The sequence below is a fragment of the Sapajus apella genome, unplaced genomic scaffold (assembly GCF_009761245.1).
Source record: "Sapajus apella isolate SASKATOON/1434 unplaced genomic scaffold, GSC_monkey_1.0 scaffold63, whole genome shotgun sequence".
Lineage (NCBI taxonomy): Eukaryota > Metazoa > Chordata > Mammalia > Primates > Cebidae > Sapajus > Sapajus apella.
Window position 1 is genome coordinate 1,720,716 of NW_022437003.1, and position 22,418 is coordinate 1,743,133.

The window sequence follows — 22,418 nt, forward strand, 5'->3', positions numbered from 1 at the left end:
CTTGATACCTTACAATAAAATTAACTCCAGATAGATTAAAGACTTAAACATAAGACTTAACACTGTAGAAACCCTAGAAGAACACCTAGGTACCATTCAGGACATAGGCATAGGCAAGGACTTCATGACTAAAACACCAAAGCATTGGCAACAAAAGCGAAAATAGACAAATGGGATTTAATTAAACTTAAGAGCTTCTGTACAACATACAACACTATCATCAGAGTGAACTGGCAATCAACAGAATGGGAAAAGCTTTTTGCAATCTACCCATCTGATAAAGGGCTAATATCCGGCATCTACAAATAACTTAAATTTACAAGACAAAAACAACCCCATCAAAAAGTAGGCTAAGGATATGAATGGACACTTCTCAAAATAAGACATTTATGCAGCCAACAAACCTATTTAAAAAAGCTCATCATCACTCGTCATTAGAGAAATCCAAATGAAAACCACATTGAGGTAGCATCTCTCGCCAGTTAGAATGACAATCATTAGAAAATCTGGAGACAACAGATACTGGAGAGGGTGTGGAGAAATACGAACGCTTTTACACTGTTGGTGAGAGTGTAAATTAGTTCAACCATTGTGGAAGACAGTGTGGTGATTCCTCAAGGATCTAGAACTAGAAATACCATTTGACACAGCAATCCCATTACTGGGTATATACCCAAAGGATTATAAGTCATTCTGTTATAAAAACACATGCAAACACATGTTTATTGCAACACTGTTCACAATAGCAAAGACTTAGAACCAACCCAAATGCCCATCAGTGATTGACTGGATAAAGAAAATGTGGCACATACACATTACGTAATATTATGCAGCCATAAAAAAGTATTGATTCATGTTTTTTGCAGGGACATGGATGGAGCTGGAAACCATCATTCTCAGCAACTGATGCAAGAACAGAAAACCAAACACCGCATCTTCTCACTCATAAGTGGGTACTGAACATTGAGAACACATGGAGGAAACATCACACGCTGGGACCTGTTGGGGGGTGGGGGTCTAGGAAAGAGATAGCAGGGGGTGGGGGCATTGGGGAAGGAAAGCATTAGGAGAAATACCTAAGGTAGATGATGATGGTGGGATGGATGCAAGAAACCACCATAGCACGTGTGTATCTATGTAACAAACTTGCCCCTTCTGCACATGTATCTCAGAACTTAGAGTATAAATTAAAGTCATATTAAGATATATTAAAAACATAAATGTTAGGGAAATAAATTACATTTAAGAGTGAAGAAGTTTGTTGAATAGTTTTGTTCTTCTGAAAGGGAAATACAAATTAAAACCCAAATTCAATGCCACTTTATACCTATTGAATTGGTAAAAATTAAAAAGTTTAACAATACAAAGTGCTGGAGACATGTACATTCACAAGATCTTTTGAACTTCCGGGTGGCAGTCTAATGATTTGTATGTACTTTGGAAAGCAATTCACATTGTCTTTTACATTTCGTGATTTATGTAATCTATAATCAATTATACTCTTAGGCTTAAATAGAAGAGAAAATCTTGCATATTTATAGTAGGAGATATTAATAACATTTCTCTACTAGTACTGCTCAAAATACAAAGAAATGCCAAATGTTCATCAAAAATATAAAGGAATTGACTAAAATATATTTAAACAATGTGGTATTTTGTTCCAGTTACAACATAAAATTCCAACCATGTGGATAACCCTAGCAATATGAAATCAAGTTAAAAAAGGAAAGCTTGAAAGTATTACTTACAACAGGATACCCTTTTTAAGTTAAAAATAAAATCTAACATGACATTATATACTTATTAGGCATTTGTAAGGAAGTTTCAAAAATGAAACCAAGAAGCTTTTGTTCAAGATGAAAAAACAGATACTGAATTTACTTTGTCTCCAAATATAACAGCAACAACTATAAAACAAATGCACCAAAAATTATAACACTACAAAGATAATTAAAATATTAAGTATCAGAGACCAGAAATGAGTGTAAACACTACAATTATCCCATGACTTCTACTAGATGCTTCCAAGCCATGGTGTAGGAAGGAGAAACTCAGCATCAGGTCATCTCTCTGAGCTCAGGGAAGGGAGCTGGAACTCAAGTGAGGTCGAGATGGCTTGACTTCATGGAACAGAGTATGGAAAAGAAGGGAGGTGCCAGAGAAAAAGTTCCAGACATCTAAAAAGAGATCTTTTATGAATATTCAGCTGAGAACTGATTATCAAACGCTTGTGAGGAAACTACATGATCCCAGAAAAACACCAGCTGAAAGGATGACAGAGAACAGTGCTAAGCACTGCTGCAGTGGAAAACCTCATCAATTAGGCGGCATTGCTTAGAGTATATAGAAGGCTCTTGCCTCACTAGTGAGGGAATGTTAGCTTTAGGAAAATACAGCTCTGGTTTTTTGTATTAGCAGCCCTTAATACAAAACCCCAAAGGATCAAACAAAATAACTTAAAACACGTCCAACAGTAAAACTTGATAGTATGTGTAGAAATGCAAATCTATTCTCGCCCAACAATGTAAGATCCAAAATGTCTCACATCCAATTAAAAACTACCAGACATAGCTGGGCGCAGTGGCTCATGCCTGTAATCCCAGCACTTTCGGAGGCTGACGCAGGTGGATCACCTGAGGTCAGGAGTTCAAGACCAGCCTGGCCAAGACGGTGAAACTGTCTCTACTAAAAGTAGAAAAATTAGCCCAGCGTGGTGGTGGACACCTGTAATCCCTGCTACTCCGGAGGCTGAGGCAGAGAATTGCTTGAACCCAGTAGGCGAAGGTTACAGTGAGCTGAGATCACACCACTGCACTACAGTCTGAGCAACAGAGTGAGACTCTGTCTAAAAAAAAAAAAAAAAAAAAAACCAACAAAAAACGTTAAAAAAAAAAAAAAAAAATCAATCAATTGAAACAGACCAAGAAAACACACTGTTGGCAGAATTAGTAGACAAAGATATGAAAACAAATCATTATGACTGTATTCCATATGCTCAGAAGATAAAGGAAAGATTAAACATTAAGACGACGAAGACAAGGAGATAAGATTAAAAAAAAAAAAAAAGGCACTCATTAAACTTTAGGAAATAAAAATTACAATGCCTGAGATGAAAAGTTTGCTGAATGAGATTAATGTGCACAAAAAAATATCGCAGATGAAAACATTACTCAACTTGAATGCCCAGCAAAAGATATTTCCAAAGTGAATCATATAAAGAAAAAAGACTTAAAAAAAAAATGAACAAAGCTTCTGTGATCTGTGGGAAAATTTATTATTACTTGAAACAACGTGTAGGCCTTTCAATGAGTGAATGATTAAACTGTTGTACATCTATAATATAGAAAACCATTCATTATTTAAAAACTACATTTTTGATACACACAACAACCTGAATGAATCTCCAAAGAACTATGTAGCATGAGAAAAACCTCAAAGGATGATGTACAGTTTGATTTATATAATAATCTTCAAATAACAAAATAACAGATTAGTGGTTGTCAGTCGTTAAGGAAGGGGTTAAGTACTATAGGTCAACAGGAGGCCTCCTTGTGCTGATGGAAATGTTTTGTATCTTGACTGTATTTGCATCTCTATTCTCGTTAATAAATTTTACTATAATTTGGCAAGATGCTGCCACTAGAAAACAACTGTGTTAAGGGTACACAGTATCTCTATTATAAGTATATATAAATTTACAACTTTGTAAACATAAAAAGTTTAAATAACAATGGTATTTAAGTTAAACAAAAAGGAAGTAAATGGTGTAAACCTTCCAATAAAAAAAAAAAAAGATTGTCAGGTTAGATAATATAGTGAGACCCAAATACATAGTGGGTCAAAAAATTCACTTTAAATATAAAAACACAAATGAATTAACATTTTAAAATGGAAAAATATATGTCACTCTAATCTTAATCAAAGCTGGAGGAGCTATTTAATATCAAAGTATTTTTCAAAGCAAAGATTAAAGACATTTATTTTATAATGATCAAAGGGTCAGCTAATCAAGAAGACATAAAAAGTCTGAGTTCTTATGCAACTAATAACAAGCCTTCAGAATATATACAGCAAAAGCTGACAGAAATGCAGGAAGAGATAGGGAAAATTGCAAATATCAAAGATTTCAATATACTTCTTTCAAGAGATTATTGAGTAGGTTGATAGAAAATGAAGAATAATGTAGATTACAGCAATACTATTAATAAAATTACCTTAATATTTATAAAACACCCAATGACAGAAAATTATACACTATTTTCAAGTGAATACAATGTTTACAAAAAATATTCTGAGTTATAAAATCAGTATGATTTGACAAAATTTAGATCATACAAGGTATTTTCTGAACACAATGACACCATATCAGAAATCAAAAACAAACATACTAAAATATCTTCTAAATAATTAGAAATTAATAACATGATGCTGAATAACTTCTGTCAACAAGAAAGGAAAAGGCAAAATAGTATTTGGAGTTGAGTAAAAATGGAGACACAGTATAGCAAAATATGTTGGTTGACATTAGGAAAATATTTAAGGGAAGCTTTATATTACAAAATGCTTATATTAAAAAGAAGACAGAGGTGTCCCAACCATTACCTCTATTTCCATCTTAAGCAAATTAAAAAAAAGAACAAATTACATCTGAAGTTCTTAGACGTGATAACAAAATATCTATTACAGGAACATATCATGAAAATAGAAGCAGAAAAATGAAAAGTTTGTTAACTGAGAAGATGGAAAAAACTGAGAAACTTCCAGCCAGATTATCAAGGGAAAACAAAATTATCAATGTCAGGAATGAGAGAAGTGCTATCACTTAGATTCTGCAGATGTTAAAAATATAAGAGAATATTATGATCAATTTTATGCAAATAAACTTGAAAATATAATTGAAATGGACAAATTTCTTGAAAGAGCACATTCAAGATAAAACTACCTGAAAAGTTCTTCATCTACTGCAGAAACTGCATATGTAGCTAATAGGCTTCCCACAGGAAATTCCAGGCCGATATAGACCCAATGTTGTATTTTACCAAATGTTTAGAGAATAAATAATATTGGCAAAACCAGAGACATTATAAGAAAATTATAGTCTTGATTTCTGCATCATAGACAGACACACACACACACACACACACGGAGTGAGAGACGAGACAGAGACAGAGAGAGGGAAAGGGAAGGAGAGAATGAGAGTAATCAAGTGGGGTTGCAGAAATGCACGGCTAATTGAGTATCTGAAAATCAAAAATTCACTATTATTAACAGAATTAAAAAGAAAATATATGTAGTCAATAGATGAAGAAAAAGTATTTCATGAAGTCTAACATTAATTCCTGATGAAAACACATAGCAAACTAGAAATAAAAGTGAATTTTTTGCTTGATAATATTTATGAGAATGATATAACTAAAATTATACTTAATGGAGAAATATGAAACACTCTCTCCCTATGATCAGGAATACCAGTAACAACAAAAAAACACACTTGAATTTTAAAAGCATTTAAAATAACATCAAAAATATGCAATATATAGGAATAAACTTTTAAAAACTGTGAAAGATACATATGCTGAAAACTACTAAATATTGCTGAGTAATTAAATACATGGAATACCGTGTTCCTAGATGGAAAAATTCAACACTGATATATTTTAAATTTTCCTGAAGAGTTATGTGTATTAAAATATTTGAAATCTAACTGTCAGCAGGCTTGTCTTTGTAGAAAATGGCAAATTAAATATAAATTTCATATAGAAATTCAAATATCCTAGAAGAATCAAAATTATTTTTGAAAGAAAAAACATTTTCAAAAAACTAATACCTGATTTCAAGTCTTAATCAAGAGTAATCAAGGCAGTTTAGTGTTGCTATCAAGATAGACAAGTAAATCAATAGAATAGAATAGAGAATCCGAGAGATGGGCCCAATTTATATTATAAATTGATTTCTGACACAGGTGCAAATGTAGTTCAGAGGAAAAAAATAGATTTTCAAAGAATAGTGCTGAAACAATTGGATAGTACTTAAAAAGTGAACTTCGATCTATATACCACATAAAAACAAATAGTTCACAGACCTAAATTTTAAGCTTAACCTATAAAACTTCTAGAAAAGATAAATCTTCTTGACTTTGGTTATTCAAAGATTTTTTAAACATACACCAAAACCATTATCCATTAATGAAAAACTGACTAATTAAACTTCATAAATATTAAGAACTTATGCTCTTTGAAAACACTGTCAAGAAAATGAAATGGCAGTCATAAGCATGGGAGAAAACATCTGCAAATAATGTGATCTGACCAGACATTTGTAAGCAGAATATATGAAGAACTCTCAAAACTAAAAAAGAAAATTAAATTCAATTTTAAAAATTAGCAAAGCTTTAAATAGACATTTCACCAAAGAAGATATATGAATGGCAAATAGGTAGTTAAAACATGTTCAACATCGCAAATTAAAACGATAATGAGATACCATTAAACACCTATTAAAATGTGAAAAAGTTAAAAAACAAAACAAAAACAACTTATCACAACAATGGCTAAGAAGTGTATCAGCTGAAACATTCAAACACTAGTGGGAATGTAAAATGATATACACATGCTTCAGAAAATAGCTTGGCGGTTTGTTTAAAAATTGTACCTATCACACAATTTAGCCATTCTGCTCCTGGGAAAATTCCCAAGAGAAATGAAAGCACGTGGCCAAAGACTTGTACATAAATATTCATAGAAGCTTCGGTTGTATTAGCCAAAGCTTGAACCAATTCAGATATCCACCCACAAGTGAATGGATAAACAAATTGTGGCCTGTCCATTTATTGACATAGTACTTAGTACCAAAAAGGAGTACACATTGATACACACTACAGAACTGATGAGTCTCCAAAGCATTATTCTCAGTGAAAGAAGCTATAGAAAAAAAAATCCGATATATTTTGTAGGTTTACGTTTATACTAAATTCTAGAAAATGTGAGGTAATCTATACTGACAGAAAGTAGATCAGTTATTGCCTGAGGATCAGGGAGATTTCCAAAAAAAAAAAAAAAAAGCAGGAAAGGAGGATTATAAAATTACAGTGGAGCATGAGAACTTTTGGGGATGATAGTTTGTGTTGATGATTGTACATATTTATGTATGCATTTGTATGTACATACATAAGTAAATCTTAGATTTCACCAAATTGTACATTTGAAATATCTACAGTTTATTTTATGTCAATTACATCTCAATAAAGCTGTTTGAAAAATGAAACTGAGAAAAGAATAAATACACATTTTGGATGACGTTTCTCCCACTACAGAGATTGAAGCATATGTACTGCAGGAAGACCTAATGATCAGCTGTATTTTATTATTGTGATTTTACCTTTTCTATTCAGTGACGTGTTCATGGGTGTTGATTATATTATTAAACATAAAACAGAGATCTCGCAAAGATGCTCAAATAGGAACAGCTCCAGAGCTCAGTGCCCAGCGAGAGCGATGCAGAAGGCGGGTGATTTCTGCATTTCATCCCATTGGGACTGGTTAGACAGTGCGTACAGCCCAAGGAGCGTAAGCCGAAGCAGGGAGGGGAACATCACACACTGGGGCTGTTGGGTGGTGGGGTGATAGGGGAGAGATTACAGGAGCTGGGGGCCTAGAGGAAGGATAACATTAGGAGAAATACCTAACATAGATGATGGGGTGATGGATGCAGCAAACCACCTTAGCACGTGTATACTTATGCAGCAAATGTGTAGGTTCTGCATATGTACCCCAGAACTTAAAGTATAATAAAAATAAGTAAATAGCCGGGCGCGGTGGCTCACACCTTTAATCCCAGCACTTTGGGAGGCTGAGGCAGGTGGATCACCTGAGGTCAGGAGTTCGAGACCAGCCTGACCAATATGGTGAAACCCTGTCTTTAAAAAAATAAATAAAAATAAATAAATAAATAAAACCACGGCAGAATAATCCAGTAATGAGAATATATTGTAATATAATAGTAATATTTAACAATTCAATTTTTTATACCTCTCTTCCAAAAAGTTAATTATAAAAACAGTATTATTTATAGAGTCTACTCAAATGTTATTAACTATCCATGATTAAATTACAGTAACGATTTAAGTTCTACGATATCTTGGAATAGAAGACTATTTCTAGTTCTATCTCTAGTTTTGATCGAAAGAAAAAGATGCACCCAAATTTCCTTCAAAGATACGCTTTTAAGCATTTTGGCTGTTATACTTCAGGATGTTTTTGAATTTAATAACTCTAGTTCACAGAGAATACCACATGAAAAAGCGCGTGTTAAAATGGGTTGTAGGATGCTCTCTCTCACCTGTGACTTAAAGCCATTTCATTGCGCATTTGGACATGAAACTTAACCATCTAGCTTACTCAGGGTGGTTGTTACTGCCTTGGCTTTTGGAAAAGGTGGAAAGATGTTAGCCCTGTATTGCCTTATCTTATTTCTTTGTGGTGAAGGGTGGAGTGATGTGTGAATATGATGTTTTTCCAAGGTTTTTGGCAACCATTACACCCTCTGTCCATGATCTCAACTGGAGGACTTAAGCCAATTATTTCCCCACTGGTTTTTCTTCTCTAATATATGGGCTTGTAGCAGGCCTTAAATCATGGTTTTGTAATCTATTTAAAGCTATGACTGTAGTAGTCCTGAAAGGCTCAGCTTTTGCTAGAAAGATAATGAAATAAACTAGATAATAGCTACAGATTCTTCAAAACAGATGCTGGTGGAGGCTTTTCACACTGCACAATTCCAGGCAGAAAACGCACATAGAATACAATCAGCAAGTTGCCCCTGGAGTTGTGTAATTGTTCAGCCCTTGAATGTTAGAAATAGATAAAGAGGACAATTTAAGATACATCAAAGTCAGTTTCTATTCTGTTATACTCTTAAATTTTGTACCCTAGAAGTAACATCAGTTGTCAGTTACTTAAGGGATCATTACACAGGATTTTGATTTCATCAGACTATTTGATTCTTTTAGTAAAATCACTTCCTAACAAGTTTTGGACACACGTACTTAACTTACTGTTCATACTCAAAGATAATCAAAACCTTGTGTAAGAAATCACATAAATTTCTGCTTCGTATTCATCAGTGTTACCTCTTTTTCTTTCCACAGTGGTGAGAATAACACATGACTAAACCAAGTAAAACAAAACAAAAACAACAGCTGAGAACAGAGCTTTGAGATGGGACACAAGAGGTTTATAATACACTTCAAGTCTGCCTTGTCCCTCATCATCCATGCATATCCAGTTCATTGTGGAGTCCTTAGGATGGTGGCATGCCTTGATCGCCACAAAAGTCACAATGGAAAAGTGTTGGGGGAGTGAGGTAGTTTCCTCTGCTACTGCCAGCCCTGTGTCATAATTAACATAATCATTTCTTTCCTGTGCCACTCAGTCTGTTTGCCCACCTCCAATCAGTACTTTGGTTTTGGCTGATTGTGTGCTTGGAACATTTAGTTCAGTTTTACTTGTTTGCCTATGGTTATTTCAAGTATCAGTTTCCAGTCCAGGCATACAAGCATCAAGAATCCCTTGGTCCCTTAATGTATCTCTTCCCACCAAATTTTTTTTTTTTTTAAGTTGTAACATAACTTTATTTCAGAATGACTGCAGGAAGGAATTTCATAGGTAAACAACTAATTTATAGCTCCCTATCACAGTAACACTGAATCAAAACCACTTCATCCCATACAAAAACTTGGCCTGAGAATTTTTTGAGTTTTAATCGTCTTAAGTTTCACATTATAGAACTGTATACACAAAAATACTAACACAACTGGGAAAGATGACATATAGATCAAGAGAAATTACATCTAGCAATATCTCACTTGCCATGAAATCACAAATATGACAACTGCAGTTGATAAGGAAGTAAGTTAGAAGAGAGCTAAGACACAAACATAATGTCACCAAGCCAATGCAGCAAAGTGTATCTATTTTAATTGCTTTAACAGCCTATCAAAACCTGATTCAAATCCTCTCTACTCTTACTCAACATATAGTATGCAGTTACACAACTGCCCAACCCAAGGGTAAATTAAAGACAGGTCCTAGAGGTAGGCACAGTAATGGGAGAGATAAATGACAGAAAAAAGTGAGGGAAACAAAAAACTCTAAAACATGGTAGAACTCAAAGAGCAAACACATCTGGAGCCTTCAGTGTAGGGACTTTAACAAAACTAAGACAGACCTGAAGGAATTAAAAACGTATATGATGACTCTGAAAATATTTAATTATCCCCTGTAGACTGTGTTTGCAAAAGCAGAGAAATCTTTCTAAATTAAGAAATAGTTTGATGTAAATGGTTGAAATAAAGCAAAAAAAAAAAAAAAAGATGTGCACCTTAAAAGAATACCTTGAGTTTTCTATACCATGCACCCCACAATGTCTGATAAAGGAATATTAGTACATATATATTGCTTATAAAATACACAAAGTAGCTCATACAAAAAGAATATAGCACCTTTTTCGTCATACATGATTGAAACCATAAAAACCCCTTCCTACCAAATGTTATCAGGGTGATCAGATAATCACTCATGTGTAAGATCCTGTACTTGCCTGTTAGTCCATCAGAAGCAGCAGCCCTAAATAAGCAGGTAGTTGCTAGTTTCTTCAGTTTCACTAGTAGTTTTATTGCATCCCCTTGCAGAAATTCTCTCTCCCACTTCCACTCCCAAGAGGCAAGATTTCTACTCTAGCAGAACTTAAGTTGCACAAATGGGAAGCACATCATGCTTATAATCCCAGCAATTTGGGAGGCCGAGACGGGTGGATCACGAGGTCAAGAGATCGAGACCATCCTGGTCAACATGGTGAAACCCCGTCTCTACTAAAAATACAAAAATTAGCTGGGCATGGTGGCACACGCCTGTAGTCCCAGCTACTCGGGAGGCTGTGGCAGGAGAATTGCTTGAACCCAGGAGACAGAGGTTATGGTGAGCCGAGATTGCGCCATTGCACTCCAGCCTGGGTAACAAGAGTGAAACTCGGTCTCAACAAAAAAAAAAAAGAATATACAAATGAGTATGAGTGATGGTGAGAGAGGATCATATTTCAATTGCTGAGTTATCAGCCTAACATATTTTAGCTATCAGGGATACACTGCTATAAAGGTCAGTTACACAAATAGTTGTTTTACATACTGTACATGTGAACATACTACCCAGTTCTGCAAAAAATATTCCCGTCACCATATCTGTATTCTGAATTCAATTCTATATTCTAAAAGAGCCTTAAGATCCTATATACTTTTACCAACAACATACGTACTTGATTTTTAACATTGTGGTAAAATATACATAAAACTTTCCTTTATAATCAATTTAACTGTACAGTTTGGTTGTGTTAAGTATATTCACAACACTGTGCAACTATCCCCATTGTCCATTTCCACAACTTATTAACTGGCTACTCTGGGTGATGTTGCATATGGCGGAACCAACGATTGCTCTGGCAATGTGCCTATTGTCACACCTTATTCATCTTAGTCTAACAGTACATGAGATCCCATGTTGTTAAATCTGGCTTCTGTAATTTTCAAATAGCGGCAACTTGCAGACTTTTAAGGAACAGGAGACACGTGAAATGGATATCAATTTACATAGAATTGAGTCACTGCCCCTTGGAAGATAACATCTCGTCAGCCTGCCACTAAATGAATCGGGTTTTCGAGATGGAGAGTACCTAATCATATATATATCTAGCCCCAAAATCCTGATCTCCAGTCCTTCAATCTTGCTTCTTCCAGGACTCTGGCCAACTGGCCAATATATTATCCACTGCCCAGGAATCTATGTCTTTCTTTGGATATTTCTCCTTCTTTACAAGGTGAAAAAGTCAAGTTCTGTAATTATAGCTGTGGACACTGGGAAATTTCCCTTTCCCACCCTTACTCAAAGTCAGCATGATGGGAAGTTGTAGAGTGGTGGAAACCTACTCTGTGCTAACAAAACTGTATCCATTGAGTTCTTCTCTCTGTTAGTTGATTGTGTGTAACCCTTCGTGGGGCCATAGGTATAAAGTTAGAGTCAGTAAAACAAAAGCAGTCAATATTGGATGCTACTCCATTTGTTCATGTACCTTACTTGTACCCTCTAGATTTGTTTGGATCTTACCCCAAATATCACTTTTATCATGCAACAGAATATCGCCGTGTCTGCCAAATTTATTGACTTAATGAATCTGATAATATTCAGTTCACTATGAGAAATTTCAGGTATATAGTTACCTTAGATCTCAGGGCCAGTTGTCATTCTCTGAGTGCTCAGTAGCAGACTAGAGGCTGCTTGTCAAATAGCAAGTGGCTCCCTGCCACAATGCTAATGGCCTTTCTCCAAAACCCTAGAATTCTGTGCTATGACTCCCCTATTGGAGATTTCAAGAGACACCACCCAAAATCCTTAACTGCCATTGATACCTCTAACCTCATTGGATCTGCTTGGCCACACGGCCCAAGTAGCAGTGCAGCTCTAACCACAGGCTGAACATTCTAGAAAGTCTACTCCTCTGCCATGCCCCACTCAAAACCAACAGTCTTGCAAGCTAAATTGTCAGGAAGCAGACACTGAAATGGAGTTAGAGATGCAACATTTTTTGAGGCATTAGCACTCGTGTAAAAGGAAGCAAGGTCAGGCAGATAATGAATCTTAACTACATTTCAGGGTCAGCAAGGACTTCGTCAAACTTCTTGCAAACTCCAGGGCAAAGATTGCCCGCCACAGTTTTCCACATTGAGACCAAAATAGCTTCGCTTTTATACCCTCATCTTGCTTTGTCTCTACCAGTGGTCTGTCCTGAAAACTGCATGGCCTTAAATAAAGTAGCTGCCTGGAGTTGTGGCCAACCTTATCTAAAGTTGAGGCTGCCTGTTAACCTCACTTCTTACAGCTGTGCATCAAGTTTTTCCTGAAAGGGAATCCAGATGACATATCTCCATTGACAACGCTTATATTGACCTACTTTCCCTTTCACATTTGAGAAAGATTTCCTTCAGGATTTCAGTAGGATTCTTTTCCAGGCAAAAGTTAGAATAAGGAAGTTAGTCAAATGAACGTCAGTCCCCACTACTATAGTTGGTTTCAAGGCCACAATTGACACTCATAATTTTCCATTTCCACTGTCCATTCTAGAAACTCCTTAATCCAAGTTACCATCTCTGCTGTCCTTGGAAAACTGTCTGCTAGTATGACGCCGATCCATGTCTGTGAGTGCTTGGTTATCACGCCATTTCAAGCCAATGTTGCTCTAACTGCCCTTTTAAAGCCACAGTTGGGTAAGACAGCACCAAGATGTCTCCAGATGAATCACCTGGGTTCCACATCCACACATATTACTCCCCACCCCAATTTGCAATAATGTCTCCGTCTCATCCTGTTGATCAGGGTCAATTTTTCATACAAAATGACAACGCTTAGTCTTGCATCATGATTCCTGTACACACAAAAGTACCAACATGCCTAAGGGCAACCAAACTTTGTCATTCATTGGAGCTCTTGCTATGTCCCCTGATGAAAGTATACTCCTTGATGACCAAGATCTCTAACCATACAGGTCCTAAACTTTTAAGAATGGACAAAAAATCAATTCTTCTGGTGGCTCTTTCTGAGTTGTAAATGAGTCCACCATTACACTGACTTCCTGGCTTCCCAGACCCATGTAATATTCATATTTGAGATACGGAGCTATGTAGAGGTTTTGGTTCAACATCTGGATGGTGTCCTGTAGAATGGAACTGACCCCTCCATGTTGACCCATTAGTTGCACCTTTATTTTTATTTTTGAGATGGAGTTTTGCTCCAGTCACCCACATGGAGTGCAGTGGTGCAATCTCAGCTAACTGCAACCTCTGCCTCCCAGTTCCAGTGATTCTCCCGCCTCAGCCTTCCAAGTAGCTGGGATTACAGGCGCCCACCACCACACCCAGCTAATTTTTGTATTTTTTGTAGAGTTAGGGTTTCATCATATTGAGCAGGCTGGTCTTGAACTCCTGACTTCAGGTGAGCCACCTGCCTCTGCCTCCCCAAGTGCTGGGATTACAGATGTGAGCCACCATGCCAGGCCCAGTTACACCTTTATGAGGCCATTTTATTTCTCTATTAAGCCAGTTTTTGGGTGGCCAGTATGGAACCAAGAATAAATTCCTTGGTTTGGGGCTCACTCTCACATTTCCTTTCATATATAGTGAGTTTCTTAATGTAACATGGTATTAGACGGAATTCCATGTTGGATACTGGTGCTGGAAAAGGAAACTTTACGTGAAAAGTGAATTCTAAGAATAAAATGCTGGCTTTCTCAGGATGCAAGATACCAAATGTAGTCAGTTTCCCTAAGGGAGTCAACCGATGTCCTTGAGGCGTGGTGCCACATCGTGGGCTCTATGCTAGCTTCTCTTGCTGAAAGATGAGATATTGAACATGAGCAATATGTAGCTCAGCCTTAGTAACTGAGAGTTCATTCTGATACCCCATGTGTAGTGTTTGTCTCTGCTGTCATTGTCACTTCATGTGTTCATTATGCCCGCTCGGGGGTGGCCAATCACAGAAGCTGGCTGATGTCAACTGGCTGCACAGTATTTTGTGCTTGGCTGTTTAGTCTGTTTTCTGTGGTGGCTGTTGTCTGTCGGTGTTTACATGTCCTACATAAATCTATAAATCTACACCCTTTATGCTCATTACCATATATTTATCTGGTTGCCTCGACTCAGACCTCATTGTCTATTATTTTTTCATCATTTACCTTCTGGGCCTTAGACTAATCACCCAGGCCATCTGCAAGCATACATATACTAACTTCAGGTATCTTCTCTTTGCACATAAAATGGATGACCAGAAGCATTCCTATAGCTCTGCCCATTGGGAAGATTTTTTTCACCATTATCTTTTAAAGCTATCTCTGAAAAAGTCTACTGTATAATGCAGCTGTCACCCATTTGGGGCTTGCTCTCACATAACAAGCTGACCCATCTATAAACCAAAATAGCATTTTCCCAATCTTCTTTCAGTTGATTATTTAGAATACCTAAACCAACATAGATATCAGCTAAGAGAGAGGCAATGGTGCAAGAGTGGAAGACATGGGGTACTGGAATAAAATGAATGTGTTTCTGTGTATCTCACAAGGTCATTTTCGAGCTTAATTTTACAAACAATTTGAACTTATAGGCCTTTATTTCCTTCAAGTCCTCTAAATAAATTTTATTTATATACTATGCCAAGTTTCTTCTAAAAGATAATATCATCAAAATGCCAAAAGAAAAATAACCAAAGAAGAAAATCTACCTAAGGGTTTTGGGAGGCAGAATTTTGAATTGTACCCAGAGAAATCACATAGCTAGATTATCGCTTTTTAAGAAAAAAAAATCAATTTGTATATTGCAAACCCTTTATTTAACATTCACAGAACACAAACTCACTAAGTATGTGCTGAATTTATGAATCAATGTTTTACAAGTATAATTTAGACAAACTATCTGTCACTGGTCACTGTACTGGTGATTCCCAAATGATGTGGAGAAAAAGGTAAGAACAAGACAAGACATTTTTGGGTCCTCTTTGGACTGTTTATCAACTTCAACATAACACAAAGGAGACTAAACAAAGCTACAGTCACAATGTAGGTTAAAACTACTTACCACTTGCTGCTGGTAAGGATTAGCAGCACTTTTTAAGTGCTAAGTTTCAGGCACTGTGCCTAACTAACTCTTTACATACGTAATGTATTTCAGTCTTCAAGACCAACTTCAGGTTAAAAATTATCAGTACTGGTTTACAAAGAGAGTAGCTGAGGTCAAGCGGTTGATTAAAATACTTGAGGTTACATTGAAGCCAGGAATCGAGATCAAGTATAAATAAATTTGAATCCCATATGACTGATGAATGCTACACAATCATTTATTTCGTTCCTGTAGTATAAAGTAATTGCTAGTGAAAATAATAATTACAAGTCTTATTACCAAAAACTTACACTGTTCTGAGATTTTGTTCTGTGTCACCTTTACATAAATTTTACAAGAACACTATGGTTGATAGTACCAGTCTGTCTTAATGGTAAAATAAAACATAGGAATAAAGTCAGTCTGCCAATGTGGCACAATCAGTAAGTGGTTGAATTGAAATTAGATTCCCAAGCCTATTACGTTTGAAAACTACTCAGAATTTCCTGGCAGTAGGGGCATAATATCAATAAATAGTAACAACAAATGATCTGGGGTCGTTTTAAAGTTCCACTTAAAAAATAACTTTTGGAGCTTTCAAATTCTGATTTCTACTACAATGAACATAGGACTTAAAAGTCATTCTCATCCACATTCATCAAACAAACAACCAAAAAACTAAATAAACTAAAAACAAATTACTTAAATCCATGAGAACTGAGGTGGACAAACCACCAACCTTAAAAACCAACCATAAAAACAAGAGAAACAGGCAAATACAAAGAATACAGTTTGGCTTCCCTGCAGATGAAGCCTCTGGAGCCAGTAATTCTTAAGAATGCTTAACTTTGACCAGTTCTTGGAGGCTTACTTCAGACTACTTGACAGCAGATTTTGAGAGCCAATCCCCAGGGCCCCAAATTTTCGTGAATTTTACCTCCAGGAGCCCCACACACTGCTCAAGGTAAAGATTTTAAAAAGTTTAGCACTGGGATGAAAAACAGTAAGCATTATGAAGTGCCCTGAGGAAAAGCAATCATTTAAAATAATCCAAAGCATTCCCCACAACAGAAGCCTACATAGCAAGTAAGGGAAGTAACTTCAGAGCACTGACTTAGAGAAATAAATTACCCAAATCCAGCCCCTTCTAGCCTTACTGCCTATCATAAATGGGAAAAGCAGCCAAGAAGTACTTGTAAAGGTTACAGCCAAGGAGCACAAATCCATTTTAAGACTGAGACTTAATCATCAGGTTATATACTGCTTCATCTTTCCTGCCCTTGTCCACCACAGAGCTCCAGTATAATAACAGTAGATTAGGACTGAAAGAACTGCAAGCCTCAGACTCTATTTAAGAAGGAGATTCTAGGGAAATCCAAAAATAGCAGACAGACAAAAACAAGGACAATAGAGGCAGCTGAAGCCTGTGGCAACTACAACTACAGAAAACAGTAAACACAGATGAGCTCTGAGCCAAATTAACAAAAAATCTCACACTAAAGGCTTACTTAAGTTCCTATTATCCAATACATTATTTCTAATTTATACCAAAAAATTACAAGACATGCTAAAAGGAAAAAAAAAATGAGCTAAGGAGACAAAGCAAACACCACCAGTGAATATTTTGAAATTACAAGATTCTAAATGTAAAGTAACTATGATGAATATGCTAAGAAATGAAATGGTAAAAGTAGATAACATGCAAGAATATTTGAGTAATGTAAGCAGAGAGATGGAATTCTCTAAAAGAACCACAACAAAATGTTGACAATCATAAACACTGTCACAGATATGAAGAATGCCTTTGATAGATCATCAGTAGGCCAGACACAGCCAATATGTTAAAAGAAACACAGCCAAATTTTAAAAAAAAAAGAAAATTAACAATGAGATAGAATATCCAAGTACTGTAGGACAGTTACACAAGGTGTAACATACATATAACATACATATAATGGAAATATGAGAAGGAGAAAAAAAGAGAAAGAAGCAAATGCTTGAAATAATAATGGCTGAGTATTTTCCAAAATTAAGGTAAAAAAATAGAACCACAAATGCAGGAAGCTCAGAGAATGCCAAGCAGAAAAAAGTCAAAAGATATACATTGAAGCATATTATATTCAAACTATAGAAAAATTAAAGGCAAAGAGAAAACTGTGAAAGAACTCAGAAGGAAAAACAAAACAAGGACAACAGCAAAAACACCTTATCTATAGAGAAACAAAGAAAACTGCTATATTGGACTTATCTTCAGAAACATGCAAGCAAGAAAAAAAAATGAAGGAAATATTTAAAGTGTTCAAAGAAAATAAAAAAACACTGACAAATTAGGACTAGGTACCCAATGAAATTATACTTCAAAAGTGAAGAAGAATAAAGACTTTCTTAAACAAAAACTGAGTGTAATTGCAGCCCTCAGATCACTCTTGCCAAAAACAATAATTCTTCAGAGAAAGGAAAAATAATAATAGGTCAGATATAAAGAGAGAAATGACATAGGTCAGATATATAGAGAGAACTTGGATCTTCTTTAAGAAGGAAATCCAGAGAATAAAAGGGTAAATAAAGCTTCAATTTTCTTATTTCTATCTGATGTAACAAACGCCTGTTCACAGCAATAACAACCATGTTATATAAATGTATGTATGTATGTGTATTCATACACCCATAGCATATGGATAGGTAAAAAAAAATAGCAATAATGTTATAAGAATTGAGAGAGGAATGTAAAGTATTCTGTTGATTTATATGTGCACTATCTTGGAATCAGTATAGTTTTTTGAAAATGTTCTTAGTGTTTGTTCACGAATGACATCACTGTTTATGTAGAAAATCTCAATGAATTAGCCCCTCTTCATAAAAATCCTATAACTACTAGGTGGTTTTAGCAAGATTGAAGGATACAATATCAGTATGCAAAAGTCAATTGCTTTTTATATAGTAGCAATGCACAATTGGAATTTAAAATTTTAAACACACCATTTGTATTAACACCAAAAAAGAGACACATGCAATACATAGAGAGGATACCATATATATTAGAGAAAATCTACAAAACCCTGATTTAATCAAAGAAGATCTTTTAAAATGGAAAGACAGTTTATGTTCATGAATAGAAAGACATAAAAGATGTTTAATATGTCAGTTTTCCTCAAATTGATATATAAATTAATATAATCCCCATGAAAATCCCAGCAAGTTATTTTGTGGATGTCAACAAATTGATTTTAAAGTTTATAAGGAAGGAGAAAAGACCTAGTGTAATCAACAAAATACTGAAGAATAAAGTCAGAAGGATGACATTATCTTACTTTAAGACTTATAAAGCTACAATATTCAAGATAGTGTGGTATTGGTCAAGTAATAGACAAATTGATAAGCAAAGCAGAATAGAGAGCAAAACAAATATTGTCAACTTATCTATTTCAAAAAAGCAAGGCAATTTAATGGAGAAAGGATAATCTTTTCAACAAATGATATCAGAACAGTTTGATATCTATGTGCAAAAGTATGTATCTAGACATAGCCTTAAACATTACACAAAAATTAATACAAAATAAATCTAAGTACAAAACACAAAACTATAAAACTTTTAGAATACAGCATAGGAAAAAATGTAGATGACCTTGGGTTTGGCAATGAGCTTTTAGATATAACACTAACAATGTGATTAAAAAGAAATTGATAAGATGGACTTTATTAAAAAGTATAAATGATACTTCTAAAAAACTTACCAGTATTGGCTAATTGTAAGAAATGTACCAAATAAATCCAAGATGTTAATTACAGGAAAATTTGTCTGTCTGGGATTGGTGTCGGATAGATATACTAAACTTTATGTACTTTCTGCTAAGTTGTTCTGTAAATATGTAAAAATTGAAAAATAAATTTTATTCAAAAAATAAAATCATATTAAAAATCAATTTTATTAAATATTTAAAAAAATTATTCATTGCATTTCCTTATGCAAAAGCAATCTGTTAATTTTAGGACATTCAAAAAAATAAATATGAGCAATAGAAGAAAATACTCAAAATCACTTATAATCCTTACATGGAGAAGTAAGCACTGTTAGTGTGTTACATATGCATACTTTTATTTTTTAATACTGATATTTTACAAAATGAATTCATATTATATATACTAATTTTTATTATCCTTTTAAATTTAATATTTTGTGATCATTTTATGGGTTGTCAAATATTTTTCCCAAACAATTTTGGACATTTATACTGTTTCTGTTTTTAACCCATAATGAGCAACATACTGAATGTCTGTGTATCGAATGCACAATCATATTTTAAATAATTACCTTGAGTTAAGAAAATGCATAGTACTAGAGGTATAATTACTATATCTAATAAAATTTACAACTGTAATGATTTTAGCTTTATATTGCCTAATTTCCTGCCAGTTAAACTAACTTCTATTTCATTAATAGTAAATGAGAAATTAGCCACATTCAGCTCTAACCAACATGGAAACTTTTCACTTCTTTTGAAACCTCTCTTTGATTTAGATATTGTAATAAAACAAAACCCAGATAATTAAGTTATTAGGTAGCTCGGTCAGGAGTCTTTCTAGTACAGCTTTCAGGAAAACGCCTTCAATTAACTAGCTTTTGAATATGAAGCTAGGTATTTAAACATCCAGAGCATAATAGGAAAATTTACCCAGAGTGTTCCAACACTCATCACACATTTGTGTCCTCTAAAGGATCAACTATTCAGCACCTTTCTGTTTTCAACTTGCTTTCTCCTATTTTTTAACTTGATAACTTCTACTTTCCTTAAGAAATAACTTTCATAGGGAGGCTGAGGCAGGAGAATTGCTTGAACCCAGGAGGTAGAGGTTGCAGTGAGCTAGGATTGTGCTACTGCACTCCAGTCTGGGTGACAGGGCGAGACACCATGTCAAAAAAGAAAAAGTAAAGAAAAGAAAAAGAAGTAACTTTCAGTATTGACCGAAACTGTGTAAGTGAATGTGCATTATTTATGGGAAGTCTAATGACTAACATGCACTCCACCTACCATTCTGATAGCAATATACAGTGCCCCACAGTAATGAAACTGACTAGAAAATGCAGAAAAACTCGTATTAACATTGAGAAAGTCTAATAACAATTTACATTGGATTAAATAATGAAAATGATATTCAGTAAGAAATTAAACCTTAGTCTTTAAACTTTTAGTAGAATTGATAAATTAGAATGACAAGAATAGGAAAGAAGCTAAAAGAAAAACATGTTAGATCCTTTTTCTACTGGCAGTTTCTTTTTTAAAACTTTAAGTTCAGGAGTACATGTGTAGTTTTCTTAGGTAGGTACACTCCTGTCACAGTGGTTGTACAGATTATTTCTTCACCCAGGTGTTAAGCTTAGTACCCCTTAGTAATTTTCCTGCTCCTTTCCCTCTTCCCAACCTCTACCCTGAGGTCAGCCCCAGTATCTGTTGTTCCCCTCTATGTGTCCATGTGTTCTCATCATTTGGCCCCCACTTAAAAGTGTACAGCAAAAGGAACAGTCAGCAGAGTCAACAGACAACCCACAGGGTGGGAGAAAACCTTCACAATCTATACTTCTCACAAACGACTAATATCCAGAATCTACAATGAATTCAAATTAGTAAGAAAAAATATCCTATCAAAAAGGGGGCTAAGGACATAAATAGACAATTCTTGAAGGAAGATATACAAATGGCCAACAAACATATGAAAAGATGCTCAACATCACTAATAATCAGGGAAATGCAAATCAAAAGCACAATGAGATACCACCTTACGCCTGAAAGAATGGCTATAATCAAAAAATGAAAAAAAGTAGCTGTTGGCGTGGATGCAGTGATCGGAGAACACTTCTACACTGCTGGTTGGAATGTAAACTAGTACAGCCACTATGGAAAACAGTGTGGAGATTCCTTGAAGAACTGAAAGTAGAACTACCATTTAATCCAGCAATCCCACTACTGGGTACCTACCCAGAGGAAAAGAACTCATTATTTGAAAAAGATACTTGCACATGCATGTTCATAGCAGCACAATTCACAATTGTAAAATTGGGGAACTAACCCAAATGCCCATCAATCAATGAGTGGATAAAGAAACTGTGCTATGGCTGGGTGTGGTGGCTCACACTTGTAATCCCAGCACTTTGGGAGTCTGAGGCAGGCAGATCATCTGAGATCAGGAGTTTGAGACCAGCCTGGCCAACATGGTGAAACTCCATCAATACAAAAAATACAAAAAGTAGCCAGGTCATGGTGGTGGACTCCTGTAATTCCAGCTACTCAGGATGCTGAGGCAGGAGAATCACTTGAACCCAGGAGATGGAGGTTGTGGTGAGCCAAGATCACACCATTGCACTCCAGCCTGGGCAACAAGAGCGAGATAAAAGAAACTGTGGTATGTGTGTATATACATATGTGTGTGTTTGTGTGTGTGTGTGTGTGTGTGTGTCTATATATATATATATACATATATATATATATATGTATATATATATATATGATGTAATACTACTCAGCCATAAAAATGAATGAATTAACACCATTAACACCATTTCCAGTGACCTGGATGAGACTGGGGACTAGTATTCTAAGTAACGTAACTCAGGAATGGAAAATGAAGCATCCTATGTTCTCACTGACATGTGGGAGTAAGCTATGAGGATGCAAGGGTATAATATAATGGACTCTGGGGACTTGGGGGGAAGAGTGGGAAGGGGAGATAAAAC

At 35.3% G+C, this 22,418-nt stretch overlaps 2 long non-coding RNA genes across 2 annotated transcripts in view; both read right to left on the minus strand.

Moving 5' to 3' along the window:
* The window catches only part of LOC116529727, a 77,594-nt gene that overhangs the window by 11,507 nt on the left and 43,669 nt on the right, over positions 1 to 22,418 (minus strand). The window lies entirely within an intron of this gene.
* LOC116529726 lies at positions 172 to 21,312 on the minus strand. Its single transcript, XR_004259631.1, has 3 exons — positions 21,197 to 21,312; positions 18,208 to 18,213; positions 172 to 197 (listed from the first exon to the last, which is right to left on the minus strand). It is a non-coding gene; the product is annotated as an uncharacterized LOC116529726 (long non-coding RNA).